Consider the following 24586-nt stretch of genomic DNA (forward strand, 5'->3'; position numbering starts at 1 on the left):
TTGAAATGAGAAATACAACACAAAGAAAATAGCACTGATATATTCCTTGATGCTCCTATAGTGATGGAATATGGTCTGAGCTTCTGGAGAAGTGTTGAATACATTGGTAGAGGATCAGCCAGCAGGGTATTGAAGCTAATCCAGAAAAAATCCAAGCCATCTTAGACATGAAGATACCCAGACGGCCAAGGACATCCAGAACCTTACCGAACGTGTTGCACCCCTAACTAGGTTTATCTCTAAGGCCACCGATCGCTGCGCCCCCTTCTTCAAGGCACTTAAGGGCAATAAGCGAAGCATCATCTGGACTGCCGAATGTGACAAAGCTTTCAACAAGCTCAAGGAGTATATGATTCAGGCCCCTTTGTTGTCAACCCCCAAGCCTGGAGACACCTTCACAATTTACCTCTCTGTCTCGACCACATCAGTTAGCTCAGTGCTCATCAAACCACATGTAGATGCTGAGCACCCGGTGCATTATGTTAGCAAAGCATTACAAGATATCGACGTTCGGTACCCAGATATTGAGAAACTAGCCTTCGCCCTGGTAGTTTTGGCTAGACGCCTGCAGACCGTACTTCCAATTGCACACCATCCTTGTCATAACCAATCGGCCACAAAGGCAGGTATCGCAAAAGCTAGAGACTTCTAGCAGGTTGGTTAAATGGCCATTAAACTTGGTGAGTTTGATATCCATTACGAACCCCACCCAGCTACAAAGGGCCAGGCCGCTGTCGACGCCATATCGAATTCACTCAACCCTTAGCTTCGGCCTCTACCCAAATCATAACCAAACCCAATCTTCCCTTGAGCCAAGTCCACATCGCCAGCAATGGCACCCTCGACCTGACCCAGCCCTTGTGGACCTTATATGTGGATGGCTCCTCCAATGCCCAGGGATGTGGGGGCCAACCTCATCCTCATCTCCCCAGACAAAGTTTTCCTTGAGTATGCCCTACACTTCAAATTCCACGCCTCCAACAATGTGGCCGAATATGAAGCACTCTTAGCTGGCCTTTGGCTAGCCAAGGAGATGGGTGCTAAGTAAATCCAGATATTCAACGAGTCATAGCTCGTTGTCCATCAAGTCAAACAGGACTTCACTGCTAAGGACATCTCTATGACAGCCTACCTCCAGCATACCCGCCACTTCCTTGCAACTTTCGATGCTTATCTCATAAGCCGAGATGCCACGCTCTGAGAACAGCCATGCTGATGCTTTGGCTAGGCTAGCCTCTGTCTTGGAGCAGGGTATAGGACGCAACATCCACATCGAGTTCACAGATCAGCCCAGCACACAGGCACCACTCATCTGTACCATTGATCACAGCCCTATGTGGATGGACCCCATCCTCCTGTTCTTGCAAAATCAAATACTACTTGCTGATTCTGCTGAGGCACGGCGTGTTCGCTATCGCTCCGCTCGATAATTGATCATCAATGACGCTTTATACAAGCGTGGCTTCAGCCTCCCCTACCTTCGGTGTCTAACTCCAGAGGAAAGTAATTATGTCCTTTGGGAGATTCATGAGGGCATCTGCGACAACCACTCAGGTGCTCGCTTACTAGTACATAAGGCCATTCACCAAGGATACTTTTGGCCATCACTTCACACCGATGCTCATGCCTTCACCTAAAAGTGGGATAAGTGCCAGCGGTATACCAACATCCCACAACTCCCAGTTGAACCATTGATAGCCATGGTCAGTCCTTGGCCATTCGCCCATTGGGACTTGACCTCATTGGACCTATGCCTGAGGGCAAGGGTCAGGTCAAGTATGTAGTTGTAGCTATGGACTACTTCACCAAGTGGGCTGAAGCTGAAGCCTTAGCCACCATCACAAACAGCGACTGGCAATTTGACAATGCAAAGTTCAAGCAATTTTGTTCCAACCTCAATATACGACTTTGCTTCGCCTCTCCAGCCCATCCTTAGTCTAATGGCCAGGTCGAAACTATGAACAAAATCATCAAGAAGACCCTGAAGACCAAGCTTGACAAAGCCAAGGGTTGCTGGCCAGAGCTACTCCTAGAGGTTCTCTAGTCCTATCGCACCACCTTCCATACCTTCACAGGAGAAACACCGTTTTCTCTCTCCTTTGGTACCGAGGCCCTGGCACCATTGGAGATTAGCCAGCCCACATACCAAACCTCCACTTATGATGTCGAAGCCAATGACGAGCAGTTAGCCCTGAACCTCGACTTCATTGACGAGCTCCGTGATGAATCCAACATGCGCAACGTCGCGTACAAACAGCATATCGCCGAGTACTATGACTCCCGAGTCAAACCCCGTGCTTTCAAGATTGAGGACTGGGTCTTGCGCAAGGTTTCCTTGGCCATCAAGAACTATACTGAAGGAACCTTGGGCCTTACATGGGAAGGTCTTATGAGATTACCAAAGTCTGCTGCCCGACACTTATCAGCTTTGCGATCCCAACGGCAAGACTTCGCCTCAACCTTGGAATGCTGATCACCTCAACTACTACTATAAGTAAATACACCTAGACCCTAGAACATTATGTTTTCTTAGACTTTGGTCTTGAGCCTTGCCTCAACCAACTCTTGTACCTTTTGCCTTTCAACACCTATTTAATGAAACGCTCGACTTTGGCTAATTCTCATCAATCACATGATTATCCTTTTGCTAGCACAACTGATATCAAATGACAACAAGTCTAATATCATAGCAAATCAAAATAACCTTGCCCCAAGCAAGACAAAATGTTAATACAAAACAGAAATAAACATCAAGTGTTCCAAAAATTAACTAGAATACATAAGAAAGGCAACGCCTTTAGGACTCAGTAGAATGGGCATCCGCGGTGGCCGGCTCTGACTCTGGCGCAACGGTAGTGGCATCGGTAGTGGGGCTAGGTGAAGATGGCTCGCCGCTCGTATCGAAATTGATTGAACCCCGTCAGCCTATCCTCCCAACGAAATTGCTCATCCACCAATCGATCCATGATATAGCTGCGCAACTCCTCCGAACTTCGAAACGACTCGACCGCTTCGGCTCGGGTAGCAGCTACCTTATCGGCCTTCGACCATTTTAGCTCTTCCACCTCCTTGGCCAACGCCGCGTTCTGCAATAGTATGGCGTTGCTTTCTCGGATGGCCTTCTGTGCCTCTGCTACCTTGCCTTTGGCCATCTCATCGTGCCTCTTTAGCCTCTAGATCTCCTTATCCGCCTTAGCCATGTTGACATACATCTCGCTAAAGACCTGCAAAACAAAGTATCATCACTCCTAGCAAACCAGAATGATAAGAACAAATTCACAAACCAAGATAACTTACATAAGCAGAAGTAAGGATCGTTTTCTGGGCACGATCTGCAAAGTAAGAAGCCTGAGTCCTCGCTAGAGCCTCGGGGTCTCTTCACGCCTTATAGGAAGACGTTCACCAAGGGAATCTCCTGCCGATGCATGGCCAAGTTCACCTCATTCTTCTGCTAATGCAGCTTGGAGAAGTCCACTTTCTCCACCCCCTCAGCAAAAACATCCTTAATACCAAAGGAAGTTTCGGCGGTGCCAGCAAATCAAATGGAGGAAGTCTTGGCCCATCCCCATCATACTCTGGTGAGCTTCCTCCAGCGCCTTCCTCTTCCCCAAAACATCGACAACCCGCCTCATCATCTCTAGGGCGCTCCCACGCTGTTGGGCACACCCCTTCTCTCGCTTTCTTGGACCAGACTCCCTCACTCGCTTCTACATCTCGGCCTCATCAATATCCACAATCACCTTCGTGCTTCCCTTTATAACACCTATCACTGCACATCAAAGGCTAAGTTAGTCATAACCACAAAACAGAATCAGAAGACATACAACAAAGGTAGCCTAGGTACTTACTCCATTGCAAGAGTCCGGACTCGAACAGATTCTTGTGGGTGACTAAGTTTCGGCACTCACGCTCGGTCTCTGACAATAGTGACCTCACCCTCTCAACTTTGTCTTCTTGCTCATTGGATACTACTCAGCCATTTACACTTGCACAGGCAAAAATGGAGAACCAAGAGAGAAAACAGGTAAAACACAACAAAACAACAATCAATCTTAATGGATGGGGCCAAGGACCTATAGACTGGAAGGGTAGGAATGTGTTTGGTGACGGTCTTCCCTGGTGGACACTCCCAGTCACCATAAGCCAGGCACCACATGTTCCTCCAAGACTTCTGAGTAGAAGGCGTGTGACCAATAAAGTAACCCCTCTCTTTTGCCTTTCGATAATTTGCTTGTACCCAGCCAAAGCTTCCTTATTGCTTCGAAATCGAGTATAAGTACATGAACTGCTCAAATGTTGGCTCTCCCAACCCAGCCAACCACCAAGCAATGTAAACCTCATGCAGAAGAATCCAAAAGTTGGGATTATATTGTCCCGGCGTATAGCCCAACTTGGCCAACATCATCTGCACCAAAGGATGAAATGGTAGTCCGAAACTATGCTGGTACATATCCGTAAAAATCAGCAACGAGCCCTCCCGAGGGTACCTAACCACATCAGCTGCAGTGGCTAACCTCAAGCCCACATAGGGTGAAACACTATAATTTGTTTGAAGCTCAGCCAACCTTACTTCTGAAAGTGTATTCCGCCTCGCCAATAGGACACCAACCCGTATGTCCACCCCCTCTGAAACTGAAGCCATGGCTACACCCACGGACCCCAATGGTGATGCCTGATTGCTCGAGCCCACCTCTAGTGTATGAGACAAGGCTATAACCCAATCAACTATAGCCTCTAACTTTGTGTAATTCATTTGCATCTCCCTATATGCCTCTGACCCAAAGTTTACTGATGGCTCACCCCTTTCTATAATACATTCTACCACACCCTCTGTCTGGGAACTCTCATCTTCAGAACAAACATATTCATTGGGCTCCTCACTCTTAGTATCTTCCCCCCAAAGGCAGGGGGCTCATGACTTTCCCTATCAGAACTTTCAGACATCTACAATATGCAGAAACAAGAAAAATGAACTAATGCACATGCAAGAAGGATCGAAACATATATTCAACAAGTTCATATAAATGATTAAGGTGTTCATTACGTTCATGCTCATATTCAAGGTGTTCATCCTAGTCTTCAGCATGTTCATACCAAAAAGGACATTTCAATTCAAAAGTTCAAGGGAAATGAGGTCTAACCTTGTTTGCACAACCACAAATAAGACGTTGGAAATCACCTTGGCCACAACACCACCACGAGGTATCTCGCCGGAAATCTCCTTCTCTACTTCTCACTTTCCATAAATTTTTCTCAAGACTCAAGTATGTTCACCTTCGCCACCCCAAGTTCCTAGTTATAGAGCCTCAAGGGTACCATCACAAGAAAACCTTTACATCCTTTCACCTTCCCTCTCAAAATCCTTGTACCTGTTCCACAATTTGAAATTGAAAATTAAAAAAAAAACGGAGAGGGAAATTAAAGGAGGTCTTGTCGAACGGCAAGACCTTTGAAGAAGTCAAAAGGGGGTCACAATTCACCCTTGTCCAAGATATAGCTAAGCCCAACCCATGCCCTAGCTCTAAGGGCCCAACCTAAATTCTACAGAACATTGGCCTAGCCGAAACAACAACCAATCAGCCTTGCCGAATGGCAAGGCCCTTGCTTAAACAAATAGAGGCATGAAGGCCCAGCTCCAAGTCATCACCTAGGGCTAACACAAGCCCAACTCTAAGAAGCTCGGCTTTTGACATTCTCCTGCCAGACCTTGTCGAAGATTAACAATCACCATCTCAATATATTTAGCTTACTAAAAACTATAACGGGCTAATGAAGTGGTCGAGAGTTCCTCACCTTACTCAGGCCCAACTATCAAATGTCAATGGCCCAACTACAAGCTCGTGCGCTCAAATTACCCAAGGCCCAGCCTCTTGTTCGGCTCCGAGTCCTAACCTGCCAAAGGTTTAAATAACACAACAACAACGAAATCATCATACTGAGTAAACAAACTGGCCTTGCCGAATGGCGAGGCCCATGAAAGAATTTTCAAGACCCACAACACTACTTACCTATCGAAACACGTGTTGAGCAAACTTGGGGAGCTTGCAGGAAAAAGCCTTGTCAAAGCAAGCCACCTGCCAATGACCCAAGAACACTAGACCACTCGCAAGGTTAGATTTGCTGAACTGCCGAAGCTGGGGCACCAAACCGATAGTACAAAGTGACGCAACGAGGCTTCGAATATTCTTATCAAACACCTTTGCCGAACGGCAAGGGCAGTTATGATACCAAGATGTGCTCGCAGAAGCCTTGCCAAACACCTTTTCAGAAAAGCAAATAGCCACAAATCATCCTGGCCAAAAGTCTATGCAACAAAAACAAAAATCAACATTCCAAATAAAACAGACTGGCCTTGCCAAGAAATTTGGGACTCACAAAATTACCTACCTACCGAATCTTGGTGGGTTCCAAGTCCACCTACCGTGGCCTTTCGTGGGGGCTCGTGATTCACCAACGACTAGGACGAGGCCAAACTGGACCTATAACCAATCGGCAGGCTTATGCATGGCCCTTTGCTGCACCTCTCAAACTCCTCTTAAACTCCTGCTACAGACGATCTCACAAACATAGCTTTCAATCAGCCTTGCCAAACGGTAAAGCCTAGAGACGAGCAATCCACACTTACACTCTGACCTGAACCTTCAACACATGGCTCCTTGTCGAACCCAACCTTGCTGAAGCTGGGAATGAACCAAATCTCCTACCAAACCACCTACCAAATCTTAAATGGCTAGCTCCTCAAGTTCAAGGTTCTCGATCCTCTCTTGCCGAATCAGCACAAACCATATGTCAAGCGCACTTGTGTTCTCTAAATCTGAGCACCTCCTTGCCGAAGCCACAACAAGACTTCAAGAAACTCCTGAGGCCACCCTTGTCGAACGGTAAGGGCCATGAAGAAATTCAGAGCAGGCTCATAAGGTCCCGGTTCCAAGTCACCTCTGCCGAAGATCCAAGGGGCCCAAGCTTTCCCAATCTTTCACTCACTTCCTCCAAGAGATCAACTTGCTGAACCTGTCAGAGACCCAGACCCGCCATGTAAACTCGACCACAAAATCACCCTGTGCAACACTTGCCGACGGTAAGTCTCGTCTTGCCGAACCAGCCGCGGCGCAATTGATGCGTAGAGACCCTTGCAGAATGTTTGATGGTATTTTCCCCTCCCGAATAGCCCAAGCCACCTCCAATCCTACAAGATCAAGCAAGGTTCTCTCTCAAGCGACCTTGCCGAATCCAAGATGTGTTGTCAAGCCTCACCCACTCACGAATTTCCTTCCACCAACCTTGCCGAACGGCAAGAATTGTTCTAAAAGCTTTGAAGGCCAGCCTTGCCGAATCACCCCTCATTGGCTCACGAAGACGAATAGCCCGAACAACTCTCTTGCTACGCTGCGAGGACCTCGGAAGGTTTCAAAACTCTCTTCCTATAAAATGTCGAACGACACCCTTAAAAAAAAAAAAAAAAAAACCCTAGGGTCTTGCCTACCACCCAAATCCACCTCACCAAAGCTCAAATAGGGCTAGGCCCCAAACCCAACCCCTGGTCTTGTCGCGGCCGGATTTTTACAAAAAAAATTTCAAGGCCGAAAAAGCCGAATGCCCTAAGCCATCTTGGTCCTTTGCCGAACGGCAGGGACCATGAAAGTCAAATAAAAACCCACAAGAGCCACAAGGTCCGCAAAAAAATAAAAATAAATAAATAAACAAAAAAAAAGGGAAAAGAAGCCCTGCGAACGGTAGGCATTGTGCAGAAGGAATGAAAGCTAGTAAAATGCTCCCCAAGACACTTGCCAAAGCCTCAAGGCTCCTGCCCTTTGCAGCCTAGCTCCACAAAGCCCAGCCCAGCCCGGCTCCACAAAGCCAAGACACTTAGACAGCTTTTACCATTCCTTCCAAGTGTTAACACAACTTCTAGCTTGCCAACTTGGGGGACTAGGGAATGCCCTATGGCTCTTACTGAACCTGGAATTCTCGGTCATGATTACATAAAAATTTCACAAGTTCCCAACCCATAAGTTATTTCTTAACCGCGAACTTAGGAGACTACTGTTTATACCATAATCAATCGAGCATATCCAGCCTCAAAGCGACTAGCACCAAGGCAGACACGCCTTCTCCCCTGCCGAAGGAAGACACTTTTCGGAGGTGCCTGACACCTGCCGAACCTAATCTCCAAGACACATGTCACCACCACAATGGTTTGCACAAAGTCCCACATTGAAACTTTGTGCAAACCTCCCACTTTGACTTCCCTATAAATAGGGAACAGTACCTAAGTAAAAAAGGTAACTTCTCTCTCACTTTTACTGTTACTCTGCCAATTTTACCATCCATAGCTTACTTAAGCATCGGAGAGCCTTCTGTCAGTTATTATCGAAGAAACAAGTAACAAAACTCTACCGATTTAGAGTCTTCTCATAAACTTATTTTATAATTTGAGATACAAATGATTTAATAATCGCAATGTGGAGAATATTATCCACATCATCATAAAATAAACCGTCTTAATTGTCGTTTTTTGTCATTGATTTCAATTCATATTAAAGAAGTCATTGTAAAAATAAATAAATAAAATGTTGCACTATTATTTGTCTGTGAAAACAATGAAGTCGCATTATTGTTTGGACACCTATTATAGCATCTTCAAGGGAGATGTCAAATACCAAACATCAAATTTAAATTTGATGGCTAATGTGGCAATTTGACATTTACACAGTTTTACACTTCACCCGATATATCAAATAAATAATTATTGTAATAGTCAAATCATTTAAGATAAAGAAGAAAAAAAATAAAAAAAGGAAAATAATAAATGAAAGAAAATGTCAACTATCTTTTAAAAATAATAAAATATTCATTTGACATCTTGCTTTTGGGATGCCAAAAATAACATATCAACCTCCAGCCTTCATTCTACATCAGTTTTGACATATCGGTTGGAGTGATGTGAGATGTTATTTCTAGCCGTTAAATGTCTATGTGGCACTTTTGATACATCGGTTAGAGATGCTCTTAAGCAGCAAATGAATGCTGATTTTTAAACCTTCTTGCTTACTCATTAAAATATAGATATCAGAAGCAAACAAGGGCAGAACCACACTAAGGGCTACAGTAATGTAGCCCAGGTGGTTTTTTAAGAAAAAAATATAAAACTTATATATATATTTAACTTATTTTCAGTATTCAGTATTAGCCCAGTCAGTGGCGCTATACAGATTATCTTATTTTCATTTTCAACATTTAAGTAAATGTCTTTGTCATTTTATATAAAAAAATTTATATTACTCCATTTACTTAAGTTTACAATGTAAATAAGGAAGTAACCCCCATTTGGATTCAAATAAAAATGCTAGAAAATCAAATTCCCACTAAATCAAAATATGAAAAATCAGTTTTAGTGCAAAATACGATTTAGGCTAAAAATAATGGCTCATTAAGTCAATATATACTTCATACTAAAATCCCATAAAATCAAGTTTTCTTATTTGATGTGTAAGGAATAAAAGCCGCCAAAAATTATCTTAAGAAAATGATTATTTTGAAAACCCATTTTTCATACTTAGTCAATATTTTTACATAAAATAACTTTTCATCTATAATATGAATGCATGAAAGAACATAAGATCAATCTAGGTAAAAAAATCTTAGATGTTCAATCCACTATGATGTTAAACCCTATTTGGTTTATGTTAAAACTTATTGAAAATTAGTCTTTGGAGCTATGAACTAGCTTGGTTTATATGATTTAATGTTTACTTTTATTTCTAGAAAGACTATAGAAATTGTAAGTACTAAAAAAAAATAATCACTAAATTTTAAAGCTAATAACTTTAGCTAGCCTACCCGTTGAAAAATTTCTGGTTCCACCCTTGGAAGCAAAGGACCCACTAATGTTGCTGTTTGGAGCAATTGCTCCCCCAGACAAAGTCTTGGGTCGACCTACTATCCTTGTAGTGTATGTAAATTTAGTATATTATCGCCTCTCTTAATAGAAAAAGAAAAATATTAGAAATTGAGTTTGAAGTTGTGGAAGGAAAAACCTAGAAGAAAGCTTTCAGAAATTGAGTTCGCAAGTTGTGCACCAAACTGAGTTGAGAAGGATGAGAAGTAGAAGTGGAACTAGTTTTACTTGTGAGATCTCCATTTTTCTGTGCATGTGGAATGGTATGAGCTGTGAGCTCACTTATATAGGTGGTTTGAGTTGAAAGAACAACGCAGCCATTGGATAACCATGGATGATTTTTCAATAATTGAAAAGATAGCAGCATACGCTATAGACAAAAAAAAAAAAAAAAAAAAAAAGTTCTACAGTATTTTTAGACTTTTCAAAAAATGTTTACAAAAAGAAAGAAGTTTCTTCATAAACGATTATGTAAATGTTGAAGATACTGTTTGGGTATGGTCTAAAATCCAAGTCGAGATCGGGGTCAAGCAACTCCAAGTAGAGGTGGAACCCAACTCCGAGGTCAAGGCAGAATCCAACTCCAAGTCAAGGCAGAACCCAACTCCAAGTCTAGGTGGAAACCCAACTGCAAGGTCAAGGCCGAACCCAACTCCAACTCGAGGAGGAATCCAACTCCAAGTCGAAGTTGAAACCCAACTCCAAATCAAGGTGGAAACCCATTTACGAGGTCAAGGTGAAAACCTAACTCTGAGGTCATAGTGGAAACCAAACTCCAAAAGGGCTAGTCAAACAAGGAGATAATTATTTACAGTGGAAATAAATAAATAGAATGAAAAAAAAAAAAACCCACAAGTTTGGCTGGCTTGGGCTTGGGGTAGATAATTAGCCAATGTGGACCACAAGCTTGGCTTGGCACAATTAAAATCTCATCAATTAGTCACTTTGATCGAATTAAAGAAGAGTATGATTGTTGGAACTCTATTTCTTCCTAGATGGACACACAGGGATGCTTTGTTCATCCCTGAAAAAGTTACCAGGATCAACTAAGGTCTTAACATGAACAAGTCTCCTAAAGTTATTCCTAAAATACTTCAAACCGCAAATGCTTGCTTCTGCATAGCTTGTATTAACATCTTGTTCCTCCCCAAGTCAAGATCCTTTTAGTTCAAATAGGCAGCTCTTGTGAAACATATGGTGCCATGTCGTTTTCTCATCAAGCCAATATACTTATCAGTTTCCTTGTCATCATCCCAAGCGACCATATACTGGTTTTGAATAGATTTCCTTTTCTGTGTGGGAAAGGAGTTTTTAAATCAGAAATCTCACTCATTTTTCCACCATAAGGAGTCAATATCAGGTAAGCCTTTACTTCAATTAGTGTTTTCCATCAACATTCCAAGCTAGCTTCTGAAATAGTGTTAACACAAGTTTCCTTTCCTAGCACACATGAAAAAATCAACTTCAAAATCTCCTCCTAGCAATTAGCTTCTCCTGCAGTAAATCTATAATTGTGTTCATGATTATATTATTTCAAACCTGAGGTAGATTTCCTGTATCAGTATAAATAGGGACTTTGTGTAATCTATTCAATACAAGGAAATATATTCTCTACATGGTATCATCCTTACCTAGGGTTTCCTACCTCTCCCTTATTCGATCCAATCCTCTCCTTTAGGTCCACCTCATGGCTTCGTCTAAATCCACCGTCTCCCTTCCTAGCCCCAACTCTTCTCATTTTATCAAGCTTACTGACTCCAGCTACCTCCTTTGGCTCTGTCAACTCAAACCCTTTTTAGGCGGTCATGACCTTTAGAAATTTATCGATGGCACTCGTAAACAATCTTCTGCCCAAATCTCCCTTCTACCATCAAAACACCAACAACCACCACTGCCTCCCTCACCCAAACCAATCCCGCCCATGCTCAATGGTACCAACAAGACCAACTCATTGTCAACTACATCACCAGTACACTCTCTAACTCCATTCTCTCTCCTCTCGTCGGTTGCACCTCTACCCGGGATCTTTGGGAGTGTCTCTAATGCCATTTCTCTCAATCCAGTATGGCCAGTGAATCTGCTCTTCGTTTTCAACTCATGGATATGCAAAAAAGCTCTCCACCATTGATGCTTACCTTCGTCATGCTAAGTCCCTTGTCGATTCACTGGCTGCCATCAATGAACCTGTCTCCCTAAAAGAACTTGTCACCGTTATGCTCCGAGGTTTAGGACCCGATTACAAAATGCTCGTCACGGAAATTCTAAATTTTCCTCCGCTTCCTGACTTTGCCGATCTTCATGCTCGTTTGTTAGCTTTTGATGCATAGGCTTCTCGAATCTCTCCTTATCAAAACACATCCCTAATGGCCACCTAATCTTCTCCTCACACCACCGGCCACACTTCCTTCAATTCCCACCATGGTGGTGGCTCCTCCAGCAACAGGCATGGCGGCTGGCGCGGTCGAGGCTGTGGTAGTTAGGGCAACTTCTTACCTTCCTGGAGTAACCCGTGGAATGGCTCCAAGCAGCCCCAATAGCCTAATCAATTGTGGCCTCCTTTTGCTCCAAGTTCTGGACCTCAAAGCAACTGGCCTTCCTTTCAGCCCCCTTGGGCCTAATCTGCCACTTCTAGCAAACACTCTGCCTGGCCCAACTCAGCTATTGGTGTCTTGGGACTTGCTTGGTGTACCACCTGCAATACAAATCATAATACTACTCCAACATGTCCCTATCGTTACAATGGCCCAAAATCTTTTCCTTCCTTTGCTAGGGCTCAATTCATGCAGCCACCTGACTCCACTTGGTACCCTGATACAGGTGCCAATCATCACATGACTAGAAATCCTTCTAATCTTCAAAATCAACAGCCATATCAGGGTAATAATTATGTATTTCTTAGTAATGGAGATTCTCTCTCTATCTTTCATATTGGCTCTCTTCCTCTTCTTTTATGTTCTCACAATTTTTTCTTCAAAATATCTTTTGTCTTCCCTCTCTTCGTACTAATCTTCTCTCATTGCCCGTTTTACTCGTGATAATTTAGTTTTCTTTGTCTTTACTCCGGACTTTTATCAAATCAATGACTTACGTCCTAGTTTGTTACTCTTTCAGGGCCCTTCTAAATATGGTCTTTAATTACCCACTTTCCCTCTCCTCTCACTCATCCATTGTCCCCCTCGCCCTTACAATCGTGTACTCTCCTGCTTGGCATCATCGACTTGACCATCCATCCCATCCTGTGCTCTCTCACTTAGCGTCATTTCTAGGCTTTAAAGTTTCTCATCATTTATAGCTACTTGAACATGGGAGCCATGAAAAGTGGGGGATTCACTATTATACCTAATATAGGGGCCCAAATTATTTTTAAAAAAAAACCTATATGAAATGGACTTTAGAAACACACCCAAAACTCATTTACAACATATCAAAGAGGCTTCTAACTTGTTTTAAATTACAAAACTGCCATCAATTTCTTAAAACAAGCCCCACCCCAACACACTCAATAGGGTATCAAAGTAATTTAATAATCAAAAATAAATTTAATACGATCAGCTTTCATTTTTCAGGTTTGTTTATAAAAATTAAAGGTGCAAAGTGTTGAAGGAAAATGTGAACCTCCTAACATAATTTCACCACCAGTAATTAATTAATGGGGTTTTATTATTTCAGATTCGACCCATTCGAAGCGCAAGTCTCTTAATTACAATACCTTGCTTACAAGGGAAAAACCTTTTGATTCCATCATAAAGGAACAAAATGTGTGTGTTTGGTTTTGCAGCTATTCCCAAGTCCAACCTCGAGGTGCCTACGTATTCCTTGTGAGAATCAAGCCACTCATAGTTCAAAGATTCGTAATGAGTAAATGACTCATTGCAAGAGAGGAATTTGAATGAATTTGATTGAGTGTGTTTGAGTGAATTTAGCTGAATACAACAGAGATTCGATATGGAATTGTGTTTGGGATGGTTGCATCAAGATTGAATCTCTCGATTGCCTACGTACCCTTTCAAAGGGATCAAACCAACGTAGTTCGGAGATGATTTGTGTAAAGGTAGGTATTTGATTTGTGGGAATTTGTTTGATGTAACCAGTGATTCAAATTTGGTTGCGGTTGCGGTTGCAGTTGAGTCTATTGAGATGTTAGACTGCATACGTACCCTTAACGGGATCAAACCGACGTAGTTCCAAATTGATTTAGAAATTAATGGGTAAGTGTGGCCCAATAATTTAGAGTTGGTGTCTTTGAGACGATTTGAAGATTTTCATAGGTAAATGACCTATGGGAAAAATTAGAAATTAATGGGTAAGTGTGGCCCAATAATTTAGAATTTTGTGTCTTTGAAACAACTTGGGGATTTTCATAGGTAAAAGACCTACGGGAAAAATTGGATATTAATGGGCAAGTGTGGCCCACTAATTGAGAGTTTGTGTTTTGAGATTCAAATTTAATCTCATTGGAATTTTCATGGGTAGATGACCCATGGGAAAAATTGGATGTTAATGGGTGAGTGTGGCCCATTAATTGAGAATTTCTGTTTGAGAGATTTGAATTTAATCTCAATGAAATTTTCATGGGTAGAAGACTCATAGGGAAAATTGGATGGTTTTGTACCATTTTTCTTTTTGTCAATGTCCCAGAAAAATAATGAGCAATTTTGATGAACCCACTAATTCTCTACAATTGACATTTGCATTTGGGGAAGTGTTTGGACGACTTTGGTTAGGATAAAACTAGGGATTCAAATTTGGTTGCGGTTGCGTCTAGTGGAATGCTGACGAGATCAAACTGATGTAGTTCTGACATTTGGAAATTAATGGGTAAGTGTGGCCCACTAATTGAGAATTTGTGTCTTTGGGACAAATTGGAGATTTCCATAGATAGATGACCTATGGGAAAAATTGGAAATTAATGGGTAAGTGTGGCTTACTAATTGAGAATTTCTATTTGAGAGATTTGAATTTAATCTCAATGAAATTTGCATGGGTAGATGACCCGTGAAAAATTGGATGGTTTTGTACCACTTTTCTTGTTGTCAATGTCCAAGAAAAATAATAAGTAGTTTCAATTATCCCATTAATTTTTCCTATAATTGACAATTGCATTTGGGAAGGTGTTTTGACAAAATTTGGTTAAGATAAACAAGGGATTTAAATTTGGTTGCGGTTGCTTCTATTGGGATGTTAGACTGCCTATGTACCCTTGACGGGATCAAACCGACATAGTTCCTACATTTGGAAATTAATGGGTAAGTGTGGCCCACTAATTGAGAATTTGTGTCTTTGGGACAAATTGGAGATTTCCATAGATAGATGACCTATGGGAAAATTTGGAAATTAATGGGTAAGTGTGGCCTACTAATTGAGAATTTCTGTTTGAGAGATTTGAATTTAATCTCAATGAAATTTGTATGGGTAGATGACCCGTGAAAAATTGGATGGTTTTGTACCACTTTTCTTGTTGTCAATGTCCAAGAAAAATAATGAGTAATTTCAATTATCCCATTAATTTTTCCTATAATTGACAATTGCACTTGGGAAGGTGTTTTGGCAAAATTTGTTTAAGATAAAACAGGGATTTAAATTTGGTTGCGGTTGCGTCTATTGGGATGTTAGACTGCCTATGTACCCTTGACGGGATCAAACCGACGTAGTTCCAACATTTGGAAATTAATGGGTAAGTGTGGCCCACTAATTGAGAATTTGTGTCTTTGGGACAAATTGGAGATTTCCATAGATAGATGACCTATGGGAAAAATTGGAAATTAATGAGTAAGTGTGGCCCACTAATTGAGAATTTCTGTTTGAGAGATTTGAATTTAATCTCACTGAAATTTGCATGAGTAGATAACCCGTGAAAAATTGGATGGTTTTGTACCACTTTTCTAGTTGTCAATGTCCAAGAAAAATAATGAGTAATTTCAATTATCCCATTAATTTTTCCTATAATTGGCAATTGCACTTGGGAAGGTGTTTTGCCAAAATTATGTTAAGATAAACCGGGGATTTAAATTTGGTTGCGGTTGTGTCTATTGGGATGTTAGACTGCCTATGTACCATTGACGGGATCAAACCGACTTAGTTCCAACATTTGGAAATTAAGAAGTGTGGCCCATTTCTGTTTGAGAGTTTTGGAATTAATCTCAATGAAATTTGCATGGGTAGATGACCCATGGGAAATTGGATGGTTTTGTACCATTTTGGGCCTCCATAAATTTAATGAGTATTTATCTAATCACTCATTAAATATTTTACAAATTTATAAAAAAACCCAATCCTAGACATGTATTTATAAAAAAACCCAAGCATTATTTAAACATAGAAACACACCCAAAATTAACCTCAAAGTCAACTTTTGGGTGTGTTTATAAATGGGTTTTGAGTGTGTATAATGATGGATTTTGGGTGTGTTTATATGTTTAAATAGTGCTTGGGTTTTTTTATAATTTCAACCCTCATTTTGGGTGTTTTAGTGAAACTCCCTAAATATTTTGGGTTTTTAGGAATTAATGGGAATTTTTTTTTTTTTTTATAGCCCAATAATCTGCTTCCGGGCCTTTGGTATTTTGACTGACACACGAACAAGGAGTCCATGTTAGAAAACGTTGGTACCCAACAATGAATTGAAGCCAAAACAAAGAATGTTAAGAGAATTTGGCTCGACTTTTCACTCCCAGATTTATCTGGTACACTTGTGATGATTGAAACTACCATGACAATCCCCGCAGATTGAATGTTTGTGTAACACCCCGACCCCAAATTTATCCCGTATTTTAAATTATTTAAGTGGAATTGAGAAATTACCCGTGGGATAGGGGTATTTTAGTCATTTTCTTATTCGGAAGGAATTTGGGAATTCGGTTGTACCGTTGCGTAGAGCACGGTGAGATGAGTCCGTAGACACGTAGTGGGCTCGAATCGGAGTTGTAACGAGAGATATGATCAAATGAAGCTCAGTGGCATAATCGTAGATATTTGGAAAATGGATTTTTGGTTAAAAGACGGAATTGCCCCCGTCACTCTCTCTCTCCCCCGTCTCTCTCTCTCTCCCGACGGCAGCTTCTCTCTCTCTCTCTTGAAACTCCGCCACCGTCCATGGCGTGGGACGGACCGTGCCAAAGGACCGGCCACCGCCGTCAAGACTGCCCTTCCCGACGCCGGCCGCCGCTCGGTCGCCGAAAAGTGCGGGTTTTGGCCGAAACCGCCGGCTCGATCTCCCTCCTCCGGCCACCGTTTCTGGTGATTGAGGTATGGATTCCTACCTATTTTTCATGATCTAGCTGATGGTTGGGTAGGATTGCATCAATTTTGAGTGTAGATCATCCGATTTTCGATTTAGGTTTCGGCCGATTTTGCGATCGCGATTCCGGCCACTTCCGGTCAGTTTTTGGGGTATGTCCAAGAACAAAAGTGACTCCAAATTAGGTGTATTACCTAGGGTAGGAGTCTTGGCTCACGATTTGGAAGTTTTTCGCGATGCGATATCGCTTTAGACACCCACTGCCGGCGCGTGTGGCGGGCGTGGGCACTGTAGCTGAGGGCATTTTTCTCCCATTATGATCCTCTCGATGTCACGAGCGCGCAGGTGTGCTCGGATCTCATTTTGGATACCGTTAGAGTTCCGAACGGATATCGCATATTACGTATTTTCCGGGTTCGCTAGGTTTGGACCGTTGGATGGTCCTGAAATTATAATATGTTGATCTAGGTATTACCAGGATCGTGTAGGATTCGACGGATCATAAAATGTAGTCCCGGATACTCCGAAAATGCCAACCCTAGGGTTAAGGTTTTAGCGACCGTCCGATCGTGCGATCGTGAGCGATCCGACCGTCCGATCTGGACCAAACTTGCAGGACGTGTGTCCTAGACCTTGTAGAACCTATAGGAACTTTCGGATCATAATTTGGAGGTCGTGGGCCCCGCGGGCCTGTTTGACCAAGTTTGGGTAGTTTGACCCTGGGTTGACCGCTAGACTTTTGTTGTAGTTCTACCATCCCAGGAGCGTTAGGATGACCTTAGTGACAGGTCTTGAGCGTTGTTGAGTCAAAAGGATATTGTGGGTTTAGGATATAATTGATGAATTTAAATGGGGGAAGTTTATGGAATGCTTTATTGGTTGAGGTTTATATAAGATTAGAAATTAGAATTATATATTTAAATTGTGTGGATGTTTAAAAGTAAATAAAGCGATTGAATGTTAGCTTACAGTGCTATACGCACTACCCCACGTACCCTCCCATATTGTGATCATGTTGAGGGTGGTGAGAATGTAGCCAGCCCAGTGAGGTCGCCGCGCCTTTGGATTAGCCGGCGTTGATTGCACCCCACGTGGCGGGTGCCCCGACGATGAGGGGAGATGTGATTGTGTGATGGCTAGTGAGAATGTAGCTGTGGCTGGTGAGAATGTAGCGTGCCCGCAGGAGGTCGCACGCGTCTTTGGATTAGCCGGCGTGTTCCCATACGTGGCGGTGCCCGACGTATGAGGGAGATGTGGTTGTGTGATGGCTGGTGAGAATGTAGCCGTGGTGAGAATGTAGCCAGCCCGGTGTGAGGTCGCACGCGTCTTTGGATTAGCCGGCGTGTTGGGACCCACGTGGCCGGGTGCGTCCCGGACGTATGAGGAGATGTGATTGTGTGAGGGCTGGTGAGAATGTAGCCAGCCCGGTGTGAGGTCGCACGCGCGTCTTTGGATTAGCCGGCGTGTTGGACCCATACACGTGGCGGGTGCGTCCGGACGTATGAGGAGGTATGGTTGTGTGAGGGCTGGTGAGAATGTAGCCGGCCCCAGTGAGGTCGCACGCGCGTCTTTGGATTAGCCGGCGTGTTGCCCCATACGAGGCCGGGTGATACTGTGATTGTGCCGTATGAGGGGTGATACTGTGATTGTGTTTGATGGGTTGTGATGGATAAATATTAGAATGTACGTAATTGTGTGGTGGTAATGGTTTATTTGATATTAGGGGCCAGGATAGATACGAAAGAGCTACGTGTGGCTTGATCCCTTAGTAGGGTACGTAGGCAGCCTGAGGTTACTAGGTGCAGCCACAGATTAGACCCCACTTAGGTGGTCTTATTGAGATTGGTCTTGAGGACTAAGTGGGTGAAGGTGGGCGTGATTAGATTTTGAATTTGGTATATGCATGTTTGATGCATTAAGTTATTTTAGGAACTTTGTGGGCAGTTTTGCTAGAATCATTTGAAGGCCGGAGGCCATCTATGTAATTGCATGAGATTTTATTGTGCATGCTGCCGGTTGGGTTACAAATGCGTTTTATGCAAGTGGAATTTTAGGGAAATGTTCAATTTATAGGGAGACTCACAAATTTCGCGAAAGTCTCGTGCCCTTAATCCTCTCTGGTAAACGAGGACATAGATTTAAGGAGTGAACCCGGCGTGGGTGTGATGCCGGGGTCTCCGCAGGTTAAATCTCGGGTTTCGGGAAATTCGGGACGGGTCCTATCAATTTGTTTGAGATGGTTGAAGGCATCGTAGAGACCCACGGGTCTCTCTTGCTATTTGGGATGCTTAAAGGCATCGTGAAGTGATGGAGCACAGGATGTGTGATACGTAAAAGGAAAAGAATAATCCTACTCTTACCACATTTGTATACCACATTATCATACCACTTTATGTGGCAGCTGAGGTGGACAGCCACATCAATTAAAATGATTTAATATTTTCTTTTCTTTTATGGTTTATTCCAATATTTGTTTTTCTAATTGCCTTAATTAAAATGCACTTCATTGATTTAATTGATGTGGCATATAAAATGGACATGTCACATCATGTGGTATAGAAATGTGGGATAAAAATGCGGTAAGTGTAGCATTACTCAAAGGAAAAGGACAGAAGTTGAAAAGGGCATAAATGAGTAAATTATATATTCTTGTCTACTATAGTCTAAGACCTTTGGCCCTTTAATACAAAATGATATCAGATAAGGACAAGAATAGGAATAGTGCCACGTTGCTAGCTATCTAACGGATATACCCAGTATTCTGAGGTATTCCTTCTAGGTGGGGAATTCTAGAGAGTTCTTATTGCAATGGTGAAGTTGGCTGGGCTGTAGTTAGGGTAGAGACTGGTCTCATCAACCCCTCCCCTCTTAGCAACAGCCTGTCCTCGGGCTGGAAGGAAGGAAAACCTGAGAGAATGGATTGGGCTTCTTCCCAAGTGGCGTCACTAGCTGGGTATCCCTTCCATTTAATTAGCCATTTGGTGAGTGGGGCATTACGGTGCTTGAAGAGGCCACGTTCCAAGATTGCTTCAGGTTCCCAAGTGTGTGCCCCAAGAAGACATGGGGAAGCTGAGTGCTCGCAGGTCAGAAAGTGCCAAGCTTGAGTTTGAGCAATGAAATGTGAAAAACAGGATGTATTTTGCTATTGGTTGGCAGCTCCAGGCGATACGTTACTTGGCCTACACGGGCAGCAATTTTGTAGGGGCCATAGAAGCGAGGAGAGAGCTTGTGGTTCTGGCGGAAAACGATGGAGTGTTGGCGGTACGACTGTAGCCGAAGGTAGACATAATCACCGACATTAAAGTGGCGCTCGGTACGATGTTTGTCGGCAAAACCTTCATTCGATTCTGGGCCATTTGAATATTGGATTCGAGGATGTTCAATAGTTGGTCACGATCAATGAAGGCTGTGTCAACGGCATGGACTGCTGTAGAACCAAGGGTGTATGAGAGAACTGGAGGTGGGGGGTGGCCATACAGAGCCTGGAAGGGACTTATTTTGATGGTGGCTTGGTAAGTGGTATTATACCAAAATTCGGCCCATGGTAGCCATGTGGTCCAAGAGTTAGGTTTGTCGCCGATGGTACAATGGAGGTATTGTTCCAAAATGCAATTGATGACCTCAGTTTGGCCATCCAACTGAGGATGGTACGCGGATGAGTGGCAGAGCTTGGTTCCCTGCGACTGAAAAAAAGATTCCCAGTTACAGAGAAAGATGGGATCCCGATCACTGATGATGGATTGGGGCACTCCGTGTAGTTTAAAGACCTCTTGGATAAAGATAGCTGCAATTTTTTAGGTAGAGAATGGATGTGCCAACGCCGTAAAGTGGGCGTATTTGGTTAAACGATCGACCACTACCATGATCACTAATTTCCCTTTGGAATGAGGGAGACCCTCTATGAAGTCCATACTGATAGATTGCCAAGACGCGGCTGGAATTGGAAAAGGCTGCAATAGGCCGGGAGGGTGGATGGCTTTGTAGTGTTGGCGTTGGCAGGTATCGCAGGTGGTGATAAACGCTTTGACATCAGAGCGTAAACCGGGCCACATAAAGTTACGTTGCACGCGTTTAAGAGTGCAGAGGTAACCGGAATGGCCAGCCGTGGGGGAGCCATAGAATTCCTGGAGAATTTTGGGGCGCCAATCATTGATAGAAGGAACAAACAACCTGTCTTTGTAGAAGAGGGTGTTATTGTGCCACGAAAATCCCTTAGGTAGAGGGGGGTGTTGGTGCAGAGGCGCTGGATAAGCAACTATGTATCAGGGTCGTTATGACAATCCTCCTTGATGGTATCCAGATACGTAAAAATGGGTTGAGAGATGCCCAATAGAGGAAGGAGTTCACGGTGCCATGATAGAGCATCCGCAGAGGCGTTTTAGGAGCCAGTTCGGTAATGGAGCACAACGTTGTAACCCATTAGTTTGAGCAGCCAACGTTGTTGGACTGGGGTCGTAATACGTTGATCTAAGAAGTGGCGAAGGGTCTGGTGGTCCATGATGATGCGGAATTGTTGGCCAAGAAGGTATGGGCACCATTTTTGGATTGCAAAAATGACAGACATCATTTCCTTTTCGTAGACGGAGAGTGCTAGATTTCTTCCTCACAGAGGTTTGGAAAGGAAGGCAATTGGGTGGTCATCCTGTGGCAGAACAGCGCCTAGTCCTCCTTGAAAGGCATCACATTCTATAGTAAACTATTTGGAGAAATCGGGCAGCTGAAGCACTGGCATAGAAGATAATGCATTTTTGAGGGCAGCAAAGGCAGCGTCGGCTTCGTGGTTCCACACAAAATTGTCCTTTTTGAGTAGCTGCGTTAGTGGGCGGGCAATGAAACCAAAGTTCCTCACGAACTCACGGTAGTAGCCGGGGAGTCTAAGAAAGCCGCGCAGAGACTTTGGGGAAGACGGCTTGGACCATGATTGAATGCAATCAATTTTTGTTTGACCCATTGCAACGCCTTGGTAAGAAATGGTGTGGCCAAGGTACTCAATCTGTGGTTGGGCAAAAACACACTTGGATTTCTTCACAAAGAGGTGATTAGTTTTGAGAATCTCAAAAATAGTTTGTAAGTGAGTGATATGATCTTGGAAGGATTCACTATAGATTAATATGTCATCAAAGAAGACGAGAACAAAATGCGTAAGTGAGGGCGAAATAAATCATTCATCAAGGATTGAAAAGTAGAGGGGGCATTTGACAAACCGAATGGCATTACGAGGAACTCATAATGCCCATCATGTGTGCAGAAGGCGGTTTTGTGAATGTCATCGGTGTGCATATGAATTTGATGACATCCAGAGTGAAGATCAAGCTTGGAGAAGACTGAGGCACCGTGGAGTTCATCGATCACAGGTATGGGAAATCTGTCTTTGATGGTGACAGCATTTAAGGCACGATATTCAACACATAGACGCCAAGAGCCGTCCTTTTTCTTGACCAAAAGAACTGGTGAGGAGTAAGGGCTTGCACTTGGTCGAATGACGCCCAACGCAAGCATTTCGTGGATGAGGCTTTCAATATCTGATTTTTGAAGATGCTGGTATCGATAAGGCCGGACATTGGCGGGGGCAGCACCCGGAAGTTAGGGAATACGGTGATCAATATGGCAAGGTGGAGGTAATGTGGCAGGGGTGTTGAACAATTCAGAGAAGGTATCCAAAAAGTGATGGATGGCCAGAGGTGGTGCAACGGCGGCGTCCGCTGATCCGAAAGCAAGGAATAAGCTGTGCCAAGAAGCCCTCTTGTTCAGCCAAGAGAATATGAGCCTGTCAATCAATATGAGCGTTCGCCATAGGAGTGTTCACCAAGGTGGAAACGCATAATCTTATTCTTGAAGTCCCATTCAATAAGACCCAACGTCTCGAGCCATGCAGCGCCCAATAGTAAATCACAACCAGCAACAGGTAATAACTTGAAATTAGAAGTAAGGGAGTAATCTTGAATCTAGACAGAGAGGTTTTGAATGGTGCCTTGCGTGAGTAATTGTTCCCATGTGGCTGTGTACAGGGTTTGGGGGGCCTAGTGATCAACTGGTAAGCCCAAACATGTAGCAAGGCTTAGGTTGAGGAAGTTGAATGTAGCTCCAGAATCTATGAAAATGTGGATGGGAATACTATTGATGGTTCCCTGTAAACGCATTGTGCGGGGATATTCGGCCCTTGGATGAAGTAGACTGTAAAGTCGGTGGAATGATCCACGGACACCTGCTCTAGAGGGGCCAACTCTTGGTGACAATAGTGAAATACCGAGGAGTCATCATCCGGAACAGTGGCCTCAATGAGAACGAGCATGGGCTTGAGACAACGATGACCGGTCTGTACTTCTCGTGCAGGTAAAGCAGAGGCCCTTGGAGCGACATTCCTGTGCTTCGGCTTGGGAGAGGCGGCGGGAAGAAGGGGGTAAGGGCTAGGGTGAAGGTGAAGGTGGTAGAGGTGAAGGAGAGTTGTGGGAGTGTGGTTGGGGGTTGGGGGAGGTACGAGGTAGAAAGTTCGGGCAGAGGCACATCAGGGCTGTAATTTGGAATTGAAAAGTTGAGATAAATGTCTAGCTTCAGACAGGGTGTTGGGCTGAAGAGCTTGGACATCAAACGGAGCTCATCTCGGAGGCCGCCAATAAAAACTCCTTTGAGCTGAGTATCGGACCACTCCGGGGCTCTGCAAGCGAGCTTGGTAAAGAGGGTAAGATAGTCTGCTAGAGACATCGTTTCTGGATATGAGAGAGGGAGGCTTCAAAATCGCAGATATCTGTCGAGCCAAAGTGCTGAAGTAAGGATGTGGTAAAAAGGGTCCAATCTTTTGGAAAACGTTGTTCGAACCATTGCATCTATAAAGAAGCATCGCCGAAGAGGTGAACAACAGCGACAGTAACTTTATCTTCGTCAGGCACCCCATAGTACATGAGGAAGTGCTCCGCAGAAGCGAGCCATCCGTACGAGTCATCGCCGGAAAAGCATTCGAGATCAAGTTTAAGTGGCCTCAAAGAACCATGGGAAGAAGAGAGGGTGTGTATGGCCGGGTGAAGTTTGGAAGGGAAGGGAAAATGGTGGGAGACAGGACAGGCTCTATAAAAGTGGATACAAGGGGGTGGATACGGATGATGTGGTCAGGGGGGAGCTAAAGGTGGAGACTTAGGGGTGGGTGTTGAAGGAAGGTGAGAGGTGTGGTTGAGGGCGGAGGTGGCGGAGCTCATCGAAAAAGGTTTGCTGCAGCTGAACAAACTGTTTTTTATGGAGGACTAAAGGTTGGTTTTGATTGGGTGGTTTGACCCTGGGTGGACCGTGAGACTTCCTAGTTGGTGTTACCTTCCTAGGAAGACTAAAACGACGGTAGTGATAGGCCCTGATTGTATGTAGGTTACATAGGATTAGGATATTAGTTTATGGTTCTAAATTGGGGGATTATCGGATGCTAGATTGTTGTTGAGGTGTATACAATATTAGAAATTAATATA

Source organism: Prunus mume, linkage group LG3 (assembly GCF_029339155.1).
Source record: "Prunus mume cultivar Tortuosa linkage group LG3, ASM2933915v1, whole genome shotgun sequence".
NCBI classification, from domain to species: Eukaryota; Viridiplantae; Streptophyta; class Magnoliopsida; order Rosales; family Rosaceae; genus Prunus; species Prunus mume.